The sequence below is a fragment of the Etheostoma spectabile genome, chromosome 4 (genome assembly GCF_008692095.1).
Source record: "Etheostoma spectabile isolate EspeVRDwgs_2016 chromosome 4, UIUC_Espe_1.0, whole genome shotgun sequence".
Lineage (NCBI taxonomy): Eukaryota > Metazoa > Chordata > Actinopteri > Perciformes > Percidae > Etheostoma > Etheostoma spectabile.
Genome location: NC_045736.1, coordinates 17,105,745 through 17,119,125, shown reverse-complemented (window position 1 = coordinate 17,119,125; position 13,381 = coordinate 17,105,745). Strand labels below are relative to the sequence as shown.

Genomic DNA, 13,381 nt, shown 5'->3' with positions numbered 1-13,381 from the left:
ACATTCTGAACTTGAGGTGATTTGTAAAACATAAAGTAAGTAGACCTGGAATCTATACCTCAGCTGCTCTACATTTAGGGACTGTCTCAGTCTCCCTTGTTTATCCCTTAAGAGCAAGAATGAGCAGCTGTTGGCACTGTTGTGAGAAACAATCCCTAGGCAATCCTTTGCTTTTCTTGATAGCTCATTGGCACTCATTTCCTTTTTTAATAATTTCTGACTTGTAAGGACTCTGAAACAGTATATCAGTGACTTTTTAAAGCTTTCGCAAAGCATGGGGCACAGGGCAACTGTTGCCAGAGGAAATAGAAAAGATGTATCAGCCTTTGGGCTGTCTTCAATGAACAAACTTTGTGCAAAAACTGAAGCAACTTCGTATATGTACCTCATTTGCATGCACAGTATATGCTATACTAGCATGTATTTAACTTAAACCAAAAAATAAATATATGTGTAAAAACATCAAAATATTCTTCACAAAATATTCTTCACTCCTTTCTTCACAATATGACAACATGTATCACTAAAGGCAACATAACAGCCTAGTTGCTTACCAATAATTACAGGAATATGGATAAAACCTCAATTCCCAAGATTGCCAATGATACAGGATGGAAGACATTCCATAAACTGTGTAATATGACAGCTAGAGGTAAGAACTACTGCAGACGCATTATGCCAGGCGACATGACCAAATACAGCAATGCACGTGTGATAGGCTCCCACCACACAGTATAAAAGGCAAGGCAAACCTCCACCAAGGACGGGCACCCAGCAAAGGTGAGTTTTGTTGTGGCTCAGACATGTTTAGAGTCAAACAAAATAGTATACTTGTAGTACCACCATGCATCATTTGCATCAAGTCAATATTGTGTTTAAAACATAGAAGATAAACATTTAAAAGATTTAAATATATTATGATAGCGTTAACTCTCTAAGTAGCCTTTCTGGACCTTAAATCTTTGCTCTTTTTTTCCAGAAGTGTGCACTGAAGTCTGCCAGACCAAACCCCCGTCTCTCCTGGTGTCATCAAAGGTAAATTCTTCTCTGTCCTGGAGAATGACTCAAGATGAGATATGGTTTCAACAATTACTATTGCATATGTACTACACTTGTAAAATAAAACTTGTCCCCTACGAAGATCACAATCGTGTTAGTTAAGTTCTGGTATACTGGTACCCATGTATATTTAACCAATGTTGATGGTAGAGCATTCATTTTACAACAGTTATAATAGACATTGCAGAAGTCATCACATGGGCACTCATCCATTTACTTTCCTGGCATTTAAAATGAATGACTTTTGTCTTGTTTCCTCTTTGCAGTAAAGGGGCATCATGAGTATTGATCCTGAAATGCAGTGTTTTGGCCCGGCGGCCATTTACCTCCGGAAGCCAGAAAGAGAGAGAATTGAAGCTCAAAACAGTCCTTTTGATGCTAAAACTGCATACTTTGTGGCCGAGCCCACAGAGATGTACCTGAAGGGGAAACTTATTAAAAGAGAGGGCGGCAAAGCCACAGTGGAGACCCTGTGTAAAAAGGTGAGAACAAACGGAGCAGAATTAAATGTTTTACAGAGCTTAACATTTTCATGTAAAATCTGACAGCTGTAACACATGTTAATTATTTGATGATTTAAAATGTTTAAATAAAAATAAAAAAATTATGTTTAAAGGCATAGTGCGTAGTTTACATGATACAAGCCCTCCGTGCTCACGCATCACCCCCACCCCTCCTTCACGCAGTTGCTTGTAACCAAGGAGGAAACGGAGCATCTTCGCTCGAATTTCTGCACGTGAAAGTATCTGGATGACAGTATTTTCTAAACATAGCCATAATGAGAAAAACAAACAGAGGAGCTGAACGTCTTAATTAGCTTTGTATCAACTCATTTGGCAATAATTTGATTGTAACGGCTGTTTATTAATATGAAAAACTTGACGCACTAAAGATTTAAAACATAATATACCATCAAAAATTTGTATACAAACATATGTATGACAACAACAACAATAAATTAGACAACATGTGACTGCTTGACAGTAACTAAACATATTTTTGTGCCTCTTCTGTAACAGACTCTCACTGTGAAAGAAGATGACATCCATCCCATGAACCCTCCAAAGTACGATAAGATTGAGGACATGGCCATGATGACCCACCTCAGTGAGCCTTCTGTGCTGTATAACCTCAAAGAGCGCTATGCAGCCTGGATGATCTATGTAAGACCAGTTTAAAAATGTAACAAAACGTCTTGCACTATATAGTACATATTGCAATCTTGTATACATGTCCTTTTCCTCAAACAGACCTACTCAGGGCTGTTCTGCGTCACTGTGAACCCCTACAAGTGGCTCCCAGTGTACGACGCAGTGGTTGTCTCAGGATACAGAGGCAAAAAGAGGATTGAGGCTCCACCACACATCTTCTCCATCTCTGATAACGCCTATCAGTTCATGCTCCAAGGTATCAGTCAGTTTATAGCACCTTATTTTTAGCAGTTTATTTTTTAATGTTTTACACCATTTTGATGTCTTGCAGATAGAGAAAACCAGTCAATCTTGATTACGTAAGTGACAATTTTCTATATTATCTATACAATACTGTAAGTATTGGCAACAGTAGTAAAATAATTTCAAAATATATTTATGAACACACCCAGTGGAGAATCCGGTGCAGGAAAGACTGTCAACACCAAACGTGTCATCCAGTACTTTGCGACAATCGCAGTGGCTGGAGGAAAGAAATCTGAGCAAACTTCTGGCAAGATACAGGCAAGAGATGTTGAACAATATTAATTTATATAAAATTAAAAGTATTTTGAGTATTGTCATATTGACATGTTATCTCTAGGGGTCACTGGAAGATCAAATTATTGCAGCAAACCCACTGTTGGAAGCTTATGGTAATGCCAAGACTGTGAGGAATGACAATTCTTCACGTTTTGTAAGTTATTTTTGGGATTTCTTTTTGATTTGAAATTGTGTGTTATTTTGCTACAACAATTATTTACTGTGACATTAATTTAAATGTTGATCTGTTCGTGTAAAGGGAAAATTCATCCGAATTCACTTTGGGACAACTGGAAAGCTGGCTTCAGCTGATATTGAAACATGTAAGATTTTTCGTGGAACTCATCCAGAATTATCTGTTGTATTGCATGATCAACTCCTTCAGCTATGCTTCACTGGAGTTTTCCCTCTATTTTTCCACAACGTAAATCCATATAGATCTGCTGGAGAAGTCTCGAGTGACATTTCAGTTGTCTGCTGAGAGGAGCTACCACATCTTCTATCAGCTCATGACAGGCCACAAACCTGAGCTGATAGGTAGGAGATTAGTGAATAATATTATCAGTTATTCTTAAACCCCTAAACTATGAAATTAATTACCTCCACATATCAGGCTGGCTCCAACATTGTTCCAACATTTTTGTTTTTCTGATTGAACACTTGTTGTTTTAAAATGTGCTCTATAAATAAATAAATTTGGATTGGAAGTAAACAACAATAGCTAATCACATGTATAGCATATATATTCTGTTATATTTACATCTGTATTTTTCCATTTCTTTAGAGGCCCTCCTGATCACCAAAAATCCATATGACTATCACATGATCAGTCAGGGTGAAATCACAGTCAAAAGTATTGATGACGTTGAGGAATTTGTTGCCACTGATGTAAGGACAACTTCGATTTGATTTGTTTGATTATTGCATTGACAGCTATTACAAATCAGTCTTATGTTCACTTTTATGATTACTATTTATATTACGCACTAAGTTACCAATGTATTGTAACTCTGCAATAGATTCTATCTTTATCATTTGGACTCAACTCTACTGTAATTTTTGAAACAGTAATGTATGCGTTGTACTGGATTGCATTATATACATTTTTTTCTAACATCCTCCCCTCTTTAGATTCATTATTCCAAGAGTAATCTAAGTTTGTGTTTCAAACTGACTCTTTAATTCACAGACTGCTATTGACATCCTGGGCTTTACTGCTGAAGAGAAGGCGAGCATCTACAAGCTGACGGGAGCTGTGATGCATCACGGAAACATGAAGTTCAAGCAGAAGCAGCGCGAAGAGCAGGCTGAGCCCGATGGCAATGAGGGTATGAAACCCAAACACTATGAGCTTTAATCTAGTAGTCAAGTTTTTGCCACCTAAAACTGAACTTGTGATTTAAAAGTAAATGTTTTAAGTAATTCTAGAATAGGTTTAAGAGATGAGTTTTTGTTTTCTTCTTTTAGTGGCAGATAAAATCGCCTACCTCATGGGTCTGAACTCAGCTGATTTGCTAAAAGCACTATGCTACCCCAGAGTGAAGGTTGGAAATGAGTATGTGACCAAAGGTCAAACTGTTCCTCAGGTATGGGACACACACACACACACACACACACACACACAATAAATTAAAACATACAAAATACTTCTTTCTTTTCCCAATTAAAACATTAGATAATATAGATACTATTGTTTCTGAAAAGGCAGTGTGACTTCTTTCTCTGTACAGGATTCCATTATTCCACTGTCTTTACATAGCATATATTTGAAGTTGAATCAATTTTGTTAATAATTTTAACATCCTTGATAATATTGTATATTCATTTTTAAAATCAGGTCAACAATTCCGTCTCGGCTCTCTGCAAGTCTGTCTATGAGAAAATGTTCTTGTGGATGGTCGTCAGAATTAATGAGATGCTGGATACCAAACAGGCAAGACAGTTCTTCATCGGTGTCCTGGATATTGCTGGATTTGAAATTTTTGATGTAAGTATGCTTGGCTGATACTTCATAATCTGTTGAACCTTCATTTAAAGCTGAGAGAGTAGAACAAATTTAATTTGTAGTTACGTAAAGTGAATTCAGGCCTTTGCTGACCGTTTACATTTTTATTTCTTCAGTACAACAGCTTGGAGCAGCTGTGCATCAACTTCACCAATGAAAAACTGCAACAGTTTTTCAACCACCACATGTTTGTCCTGGAGCAAGAAGAGTACAAGAAAGAGGGAATTGAATGGGAGTTCATTGATTTTGGTATGGACCTGGCTGCCTGCATTGAGCTGATTGAGAAGGTGAGTGACATGCGGTATATTCATAAAACAGAAAACCATCTGATGATGTTTGAAGCTTTTGTCTTACAAAATAATTTCATCATGACAGCCAATGGGCATCTTCTCCATCCTTGAAGAGGAGTGCATGTTCCCCAAAGCATCAGACATCACCTTCAAGAACAAACTGTATGACCAGCATCTTGGTAAAAGTGCTCCCTTCCAGAAACCCAAACCTGCCAAAGGCAAAGCTGAGGCCCATTTCTCCCTGGGGCACTATGCCGGTATTGTTGATTATAACATCACTGGCTGGTTGGAAAAGAACAAAGACCCCCTGAACGACTCAGTGGTTCAGCTCTACCAGAAGTCTGCAGTCAAACTGTTGGCTCACCTCTATGCATCACATGCCTCAACAGAAGGTAAGGATAATGTTTTAAAGAACACAAGTTGAAAGCATTTTCAGGTGTTTTCATTACATCTTAAAATACACTGGTCGATTTGTAGCTTACATACTTTTTATGAATGCAGTTTGATTAAAATGTTCTATATTTGTCAAAGATAATAATTCAAATGTAATCTCATGATACAGCTGAGGGTGCTGGGAAAAAAGGTGGCAAGAAAAAGGGTGGGTCTTTTCAGACAGTATCTGCTCTGTTCAGGGTAAGTATCACAAATGATGAAATTATTACATAAGAATACATACAAGATGTACACAAATAAATTCTTAAATCCTATACATTCACGGAAATAAGCCTAGTCAATTTTTATTAGGTAAAAACATGAATGTTTCCATATTTCAGGAGAATTTAGGCAAGTTGATGACCAACTTAAGGTCCACTCATCCTCATTTCGTACGTTGTTTGATTCCAAATGAATCAAAGACTCCTGGTAAGCCTAATATCAGTATTCATTTCTGCATTTAAACACTACGGTAATTATGCAAAACAAGACTGAACTTACCATGTCTTTAAGGGCTCATGGAGAACTTCCTGGTCATCCACCAGCTGAGGTGTAACGGTGTGCTGGAAGGTATCAGGATCTGTAGGAAAGGTTTCCCCAGCAGAATCCTCTACGGTGACTTCAAGCAGAGGTACACTAGCTCTTTTTGTACCTCTTAGTCCACATTTGTTGATTCTGTTCCGTGCATGATCTGATTGAGTGTAACCACTTTTTGACAATATAATGATTACATATATGATCAATACAATGATATATTCATTGGATTATTAATTTCCCTCCAATCAGATACAAAGTTTTGAATGCCAGTGTCATCCCTGAGGGACAATTCATCGACAACAAAAAGGCCTCAGAGAAACTCTTGGGTTCTATTGATATTGACAAAACTCAGTATAAATTTGGACACACAAAGGTAAACTGTTTGTCTGATGTGTGTGTGTGTGTGTTGTGTGTGTGTGTTTTAAACTGCCGACACTGAAACTGCAAGTAAGCATAACCATCATTTTAAGTAACACTTTGTTGTAGGTGTTCTTCAAAGCCGGTCTGCTGGGAGTTCTGGAGGAGATGAGAGATGATAAACTTGCTAAACTGGTCACAATGACTCAGGCTCTCTGCAGAGGTTACCTCATGAGGAGAGAGTTTGTCAAGATGATGGCGCGCAGGTACAGTAGATAGTTAGCTTTATAAAACAAAGGGCAACTGCACATGTGTAGTTTTCATGCCAAACATTTACTTAAAAAAACTCCATATGTCCTGTTAATACAGCTTGAAGAATCTAAATGAATCTGTGTATTTGTTTTACCAAGGAGGCATTTGACTCCATCCAGTATAACATCCGCTCATTCATGAATGTCAAAACCTGGCCATGGATGAAGCTGTACTTCAAGATTAAGCCTCTGCTGAAGTGCAGAGACTGAAAAAGAGATGGCCCAAAGAAAGAGGACTTTGGAAAGATGAAGAAGATCTGACAAGGCTCTGGCTAAGAAGAAGAACTGGGGAAAGATGGTTTTCTCGCTGCAGGAGAAGAATGACTTGATGCTACAATTCAGTCTGTACGTTAAATAGAACAAGACAGTTTTTTACCTTATTTTATTTATTTTCTTTACAATAACTCAATATAATTTTAATTGTATGCCACGGCAATGTAGGAGGGTGAAACCTCAGCGATGCGGAGGAAAGGTTGTGAAGGGCTCATTAAGCCAAAATCCAGCTTGAGGCCAACTCAAGAGACGTCTGAGAGACTGGAGATGAGAGGAAATGAATGCTGAGCTGACTGCAAAGAAGAGGAAGCTGGAGGACGAGTGCTCTGAGTTGAAGAAAGACATTGATGACTTGGAGCTCACCCTGGCCAAAGTGGAAAAGGAGAAACATGCCACTGAGAACAAGGTCACAAGGAGACTTTCCAATCAAACTTTTTCATGTAGATTAAAAACTTGTGAATTAAAATTCATGTAAACTTTTACAGGTCAAAAACCTGGTTGAGGAAATGTCATCTCAAGATGAGACCATTGCTAAGTTGACCAAAGAGAAGAAAGCCCTCCAAGAGGCCCATCAGCAGACCCTTGATGATCTCCAGGCAGAGGAAGACAAAGTCAACACTCTGACCAAGGCTAAAGTCAAGCTGGAACAGCAAGTGGATGATGTATGTATATAATAGGGTTGCAGCAATATAAAGGTTTCACGGCATACTGTTGTATGAAAATTGATGGTTGTCGACCACGTACATTTGCTTACTCTACTGAATTGAATTTCTTTTCCGATTTTTTAAACATATTAAAAAAGAAGTTTGTTCTACCAAAGAAAGCTTGGGAGGTCATTGAAATGAATAATAATAATAATAATAATAGTGTATTCCATATACCGGGATACTGTGATACAGTATATTCTGTGGCAGTTATTTAACCGTAGAAATCGTATACCATTGCAACCTAAGTATATTATAATAAACTGATTTCAGTCCCCTTGAAAGTAAAAAACAAAAACTAACTCTTCATCTCGGTTCAAACAGCTTGAAGGTTCTTTGGAGCAAGAAAAGAAGCTTCGTATGGATCTTGAGCGATCAAAGAGAAAGCTTGAAGGGGATCTTAAATTGGCCCATGAAACCATCATGGATCTGGAGAATGACAAGCAGCAGTCTGACGAAAAAATAAAGAAGTATGTAATAATGAGAAATTAATTTATATCCTCCACAATTCCCAAAATAACAGTGTGCATCTAACATGTTTCATTATTTGTGCTAACAAAGGAGGGACTTTGAGACTCCTATAGCCAAAGAGCAGACGTATTGAAAAATAATTCACAAACCAGCAGTGAAAACAGGTAATCCTGTTCAAATGCAATTCTGCTAAATTTTAAGTTACCACATCACTGATTAAAAACAATAAAAACTGATTTCCTCAAAATAATGTTAGAAAACTAGTGAGATTGTGATTTTATAAATGATTTTAAGACCAACAATAGACAGTCAAGAAATTAAGCACAATTACAAATCGCTACTCGTTCTGTTTACTTACAAAAGAAATTTCACTTGATGAAATATTTATGATTTTTTTGTTCCCGCACAGGAAAGACTTTGAAACAAGCCAACTTCTTAGCAAGATTGAGGATGAGCAATCACTTAGTGCGCAGCTTCAGAAGAAAATCAAAGAACTTCAGGTTGGTACAATATACAGTGACTGCATTCCACACACAGAAATATATCCGAATGTGGCTTTGTTTATGTGTTTTTTTTCAACATGTAAATATTAGCTCGTATTGAGGAGTTGAGGAAGAGATCGAGGCTGAGCGGGCTGCTCGGCCAAGGTGAGAAGCAAGGTCTGATCTCTCCAGGAACTTGAGGAGATCAGCGGAGGCTTGAAGAAGCTGGTGGAGCAACGTCTGTTCAGATCGAGATGAACAAGACGGTGAGGCCGATTTCAGAAGCTGCGCCGTGACCTGAAGAGTCCACCCTGCAGCATGAGGCCACCGCTGCAGCTCTGCGCAAGAAGCAGGCTGACAGTGTGGCAGAGCTGGGAGAACAGATTGACAACCTCCAGAGAATCAAACAGAAGCTGGAGAAAGAGAAAAGTGAATACAAGATGGAGATCGATGATCTCAGCAGCAATATGGTCTGTCGCCAAATCAAAGGTAAGTAAAATATTGAGTCAATAACTGAGTCAACAAAACTTAATACTTACTACATCTTTGCCTTTATTGGGCTCTCTTTGAATTAGACTACATTGCATCACTTTAGATCAGAACAACTTTTGTTGATTTCAGGGGAATCTGGAAAAAATGTGTCGTACTCTTGAGGATCAACTGAGTGAGATGAAGTCCAAAAATGAAGAACATGTGCGACAGCTGAATGATATTGGGGCACAAAGGGCAAGACTGCTAACAGAGAATGGTGAGAGAAAAAATGTATATATATATTTATAAAATTAATTATATATATTATATATATTTTATATATATATATTACTGATACACTAACCTATGATTTCAATACAATACACACATTTGCAATTAGATTAGTTTTAAATCTCTGTCTCTCCTCAGGTGAATTCAGTCGCCAGCTGGAGGAGAAAGAAGCCCTGGTCTCTCAGCTGACAAGGAGCAAGCAGGCTTACACTCAGCAGATTGAGGAACTCAAGAGACACGTTGAAGAGGAAGTTAAAGTATGTGCACAATGCACACACTAACGCAAAAAACATCACAGAACAGCAGTGTTTCATGATTGAATAGAGCTTGGAGTTAGACACATTTCAATTAATAAAAAAATGTTTCCATGTCCTTGTAAGGCCAAGAACGCCCTGGCTCATGCTGTTCAGTCAGCTCGTCATGACTGCGACCTGCTCAGAGAGCAGTATGAGGAGGAGCTGGAGGCCAAATCGGAGCTGCAGCGTGCAATGTCCAAGGCCAACAGCGAGGTGGCTCAGTGGAGAGCCAAATACGAGACTGATGCCATTCAGCGCACTGAGGAGCTGGAGGAGGCTAAGTAAGACATTACAATTTGAACTTTGTATTAAACACTATCAATGACAAATGTAAGCTCTTCCACTGTAACAGTGAATAAACTTTTAGTTGGGTGAGCTTGTTAAGAGCTTGAGTCTGTTATCACATGCATCGATTCTAATAACTCATCCTAACATGTTTCAACAGGAAAAAGCTTGCCCAGCGTCTTCAGGATGCAGAGGAATCTATTGAGTCTGTAAACGCAAAATGTGCCTCTCTGGAAAAGACAAAACAGAGACTACAGGGTGAAGTGGAAGACATGATGATCGATGTGGAGAGAGCTAATGCTCTAGCTGCTAACCTCGACAAGAAGCAAAGGAACTTTGACAAGGTTAGATTTTTTGTGTGCCTTGTGTGCTTAAATGAAGACAGTAGACTTGTGAATTACTGAAACACATGGGTCTTCTTATGTGTTCAGGTTCTTGCAGAGTGGAAACAGAAGTATGAGGAAAGCCAGGCAGAGCTGGAGGGAGCTCTAAAAGAAGCTCGTTCTCTCAGCACTGAGATGTTCAAGATGAAAAATTCGTACGAAGAATCTTTGGACCACCTGGAGACCTTGAAGAGAGAGAACAAAAATCTGCAACGTATGCAAACTTTAAAAAAAAGAAAAGAAAGCAAAGTGCTTAAATAGGCTATAAGTAAAATTAATTGACACTGGCCTGAGTGTGCTGATTGTGTGAGTTTTGCAGATTGTATCACTGAAGCTGTTTCATATGCTTTGAAAGAAATGACAGGATTGGAAGATTTAATGTGCATGGTCCAAGATTCTCAACTAACTTCAAATGTAATACATTATTGCAGCTTTTATTAATTTAATAAATGTACAAGTATACAGTATATTAAATCTAATTGTCTACCAAAGACACAAATCAAATAATTCAGTTCACACCTAGTTAAATAACTGCTTAAACCTTCTGTCTTACAGAGGAAATCTCTGATCTAACTGAGCAAATTGGAGAAAGTGGAAAAACCATTCATGAACTGGAGAAAGGGAAGAAGATTGTAGAGACGGAGAAGTGTGAACTACAGACATCACTTGAAGAGGCAGAGGTATTGTCTAATAAATATCTCTCATTAAACACAACTGTAGTGATGCTGGGGCTACACAATATTTTTTTTTCTTGTCAAGGCTACCCTGGAGCATGAGGAATCCAAGATTCTCCGCATTCAACTTGAACTCACCCAAGTCAAGAGTGAAATTGACAGAAAACTTGCAGAGAAGGACGAGGAGATCGAGCAGATCAAGAGAAACAGCCAGAGAGTGATTGAGTCCATGCAGAGCACTTTGGATGCTGAGGTCAGGAGCAGGAATGATGCCCTGAGAATTAAGAAGAAGATGGAGGGAGACCTGAATGAGATGGAGATTCAGCTGAGCCACGCCAACCGCCAGTCAGCCGAAGCCCAGAAACAGCTGAGAAACGTGCAGGGACAGCTTAAGGTATGGTGGCTTATTAAACCAAACTGAAGGTAAAGTTTTCATTCATTCATTGCAAATGTAAATGTTTTGGTTTTTTTTTAAATTTAGGATGCACTTCTGCATCTTGATGAAGCCATTAGAGGCCAAGAAGACATGAAGGAACAGGTTGCCATGGTGGAGCGCAGGAACAACCTGATGATGGCTGAGATTGAGGAGCTGAGATCTGCTCTGGAGCAGACGGACAGAAGCCGCAAAGTGGCTGAACAGGAGTTGGTAGATGCCAGCGAGCGTGTGGGACTGCTGCACTCTCAGGTAAATAAAACACCTGATACCTAAAAATGACAGCATGTAATCCAATCCAAACTGTAATCCAATTATTTGTTTAGAATACCAGCCTCATCAACACCAAGAAGAAGTTGGAGGCTGACCTTGTCCAGATCCAGGGTGAAGTGGAAGATGCTATCCAGGAAGCCAGAAATGCTGAAGAAAAGGCCAAGAAGGCCATCACTGATGTAAGTTATCCTTACATATTTCAATGTAACTGAACATCTACTGTTATAGTCTTTGAATCATAAGACTGCAATAGACTTGTATTAAATAATATACAATTCAACAACATTTCAGGCAGCCATGATGGCAGAAGAGCTAAAGAAAGAGCAGGACACCAGTGCTCATTTGGAGAGGATGAAGAAGAACCTGGAGGTGACAGTGAAGGACCTGCAGCACCGCCTGGATGAAGCTGAGAATCTGGCCTTGAAGGGCGGCAAGAAGCAGCTTCAGAAACTGGAGGCTCGGGTATGTGCCATAAGAACTAACCTAATCGTATTTACTATAAGGCAATGCAACATAATGCATTGTAAAATGACTGCATTCTTTATTCTAAGGTTCGAGAACTAGAGGCTGAAGTTGATGCTGAGCAGAGGCGAGGTGCTGAGGCAATCAAGGGAGTGCGGAAATATGAGAGAAAAGTAAAGGAGTTCACCTATCAGGTAAATTGCTTTTTACAAAACTAAAACTTATACTACTGGTACTAATAATATACCGTATGGTGATGGAAACAGTAGATTTAAGCTGTTATTTAGCTTGTATTACAATGTTTTATGATTCCTGGTTTACAACAGTTTGAGGAGGACAAGAAGAATATTGCCAGACTTCAGGATCTGGTGGACAAGCTACAGCTGAAAGTGAAGGCCTACAAGAGGCAGTCTGAGGAAGCTGTGAGTACACCTAAATATTCATCATGAGACACATTCTGAAAATGTCACTCAGTCCACAGGTTTTGAATCACTGTGGCTTATCAAACAGGAGGAGCAGGCCAACACTCACCTGTCCAGGTACAGGAAGGTGCAGCACGAGATGGAGGAGGCTCAGGAGAGAGCTGACATCGCCGAGTCTCAGGTCAACAAGCTGAGGACAAAGAGTCGGGAAATTATCAAGGTAAAGAAAAGCTGTCTGAGGTGAATCAAGTTTGAAGAAATGCAATTTGGATTATCTGGCCATTTGTTTTACATGCTATTGTTCTGTCATTTCAGACCAGGGAAGCAGAAGAATGAGGAAGAAATCGAGGTTATACAGTAGCAAGAAGCCATACAATATGTGTTACTTGTTCACCCTAGCAAGTGAAGTATGCTGTGATAACCTAAAGTCAATAAAATGTAGTTTGTTGCATCATTTTTTGTCAGTTCTTTCATTTTTGAATTACTGATTTAAAAATTGAATATTTAACATCTTTAGATACTGAATGTCTTTAAACCTCCAGGGGCTTACTCTAGGATTCATTGTGTAATTTAGACCAGAACAATACAGATAGAAAACTAGCTGAAAATACAATAGAAGAAACAAAGTTATTAAATCATATACTGTATAAGAATCATCTGGATACCATCTTGAGATGGGATTACACCGGCCACGAAGCAAAATCGGGCCATGGACAAATAGTGGGTAAACTCAATTC

General features: G+C 38.8%; 1 pseudogene; it reads left to right on the top strand.

The window, feature by feature from the left end:
• Positions 1-763: 763 nt before the first annotated feature.
• On the top strand, positions 764-13,095 carry LOC116687873 (myosin heavy chain, fast skeletal muscle-like; annotated as a pseudogene).
• Positions 13,096-13,381: the final 286 nt, after the last annotated feature.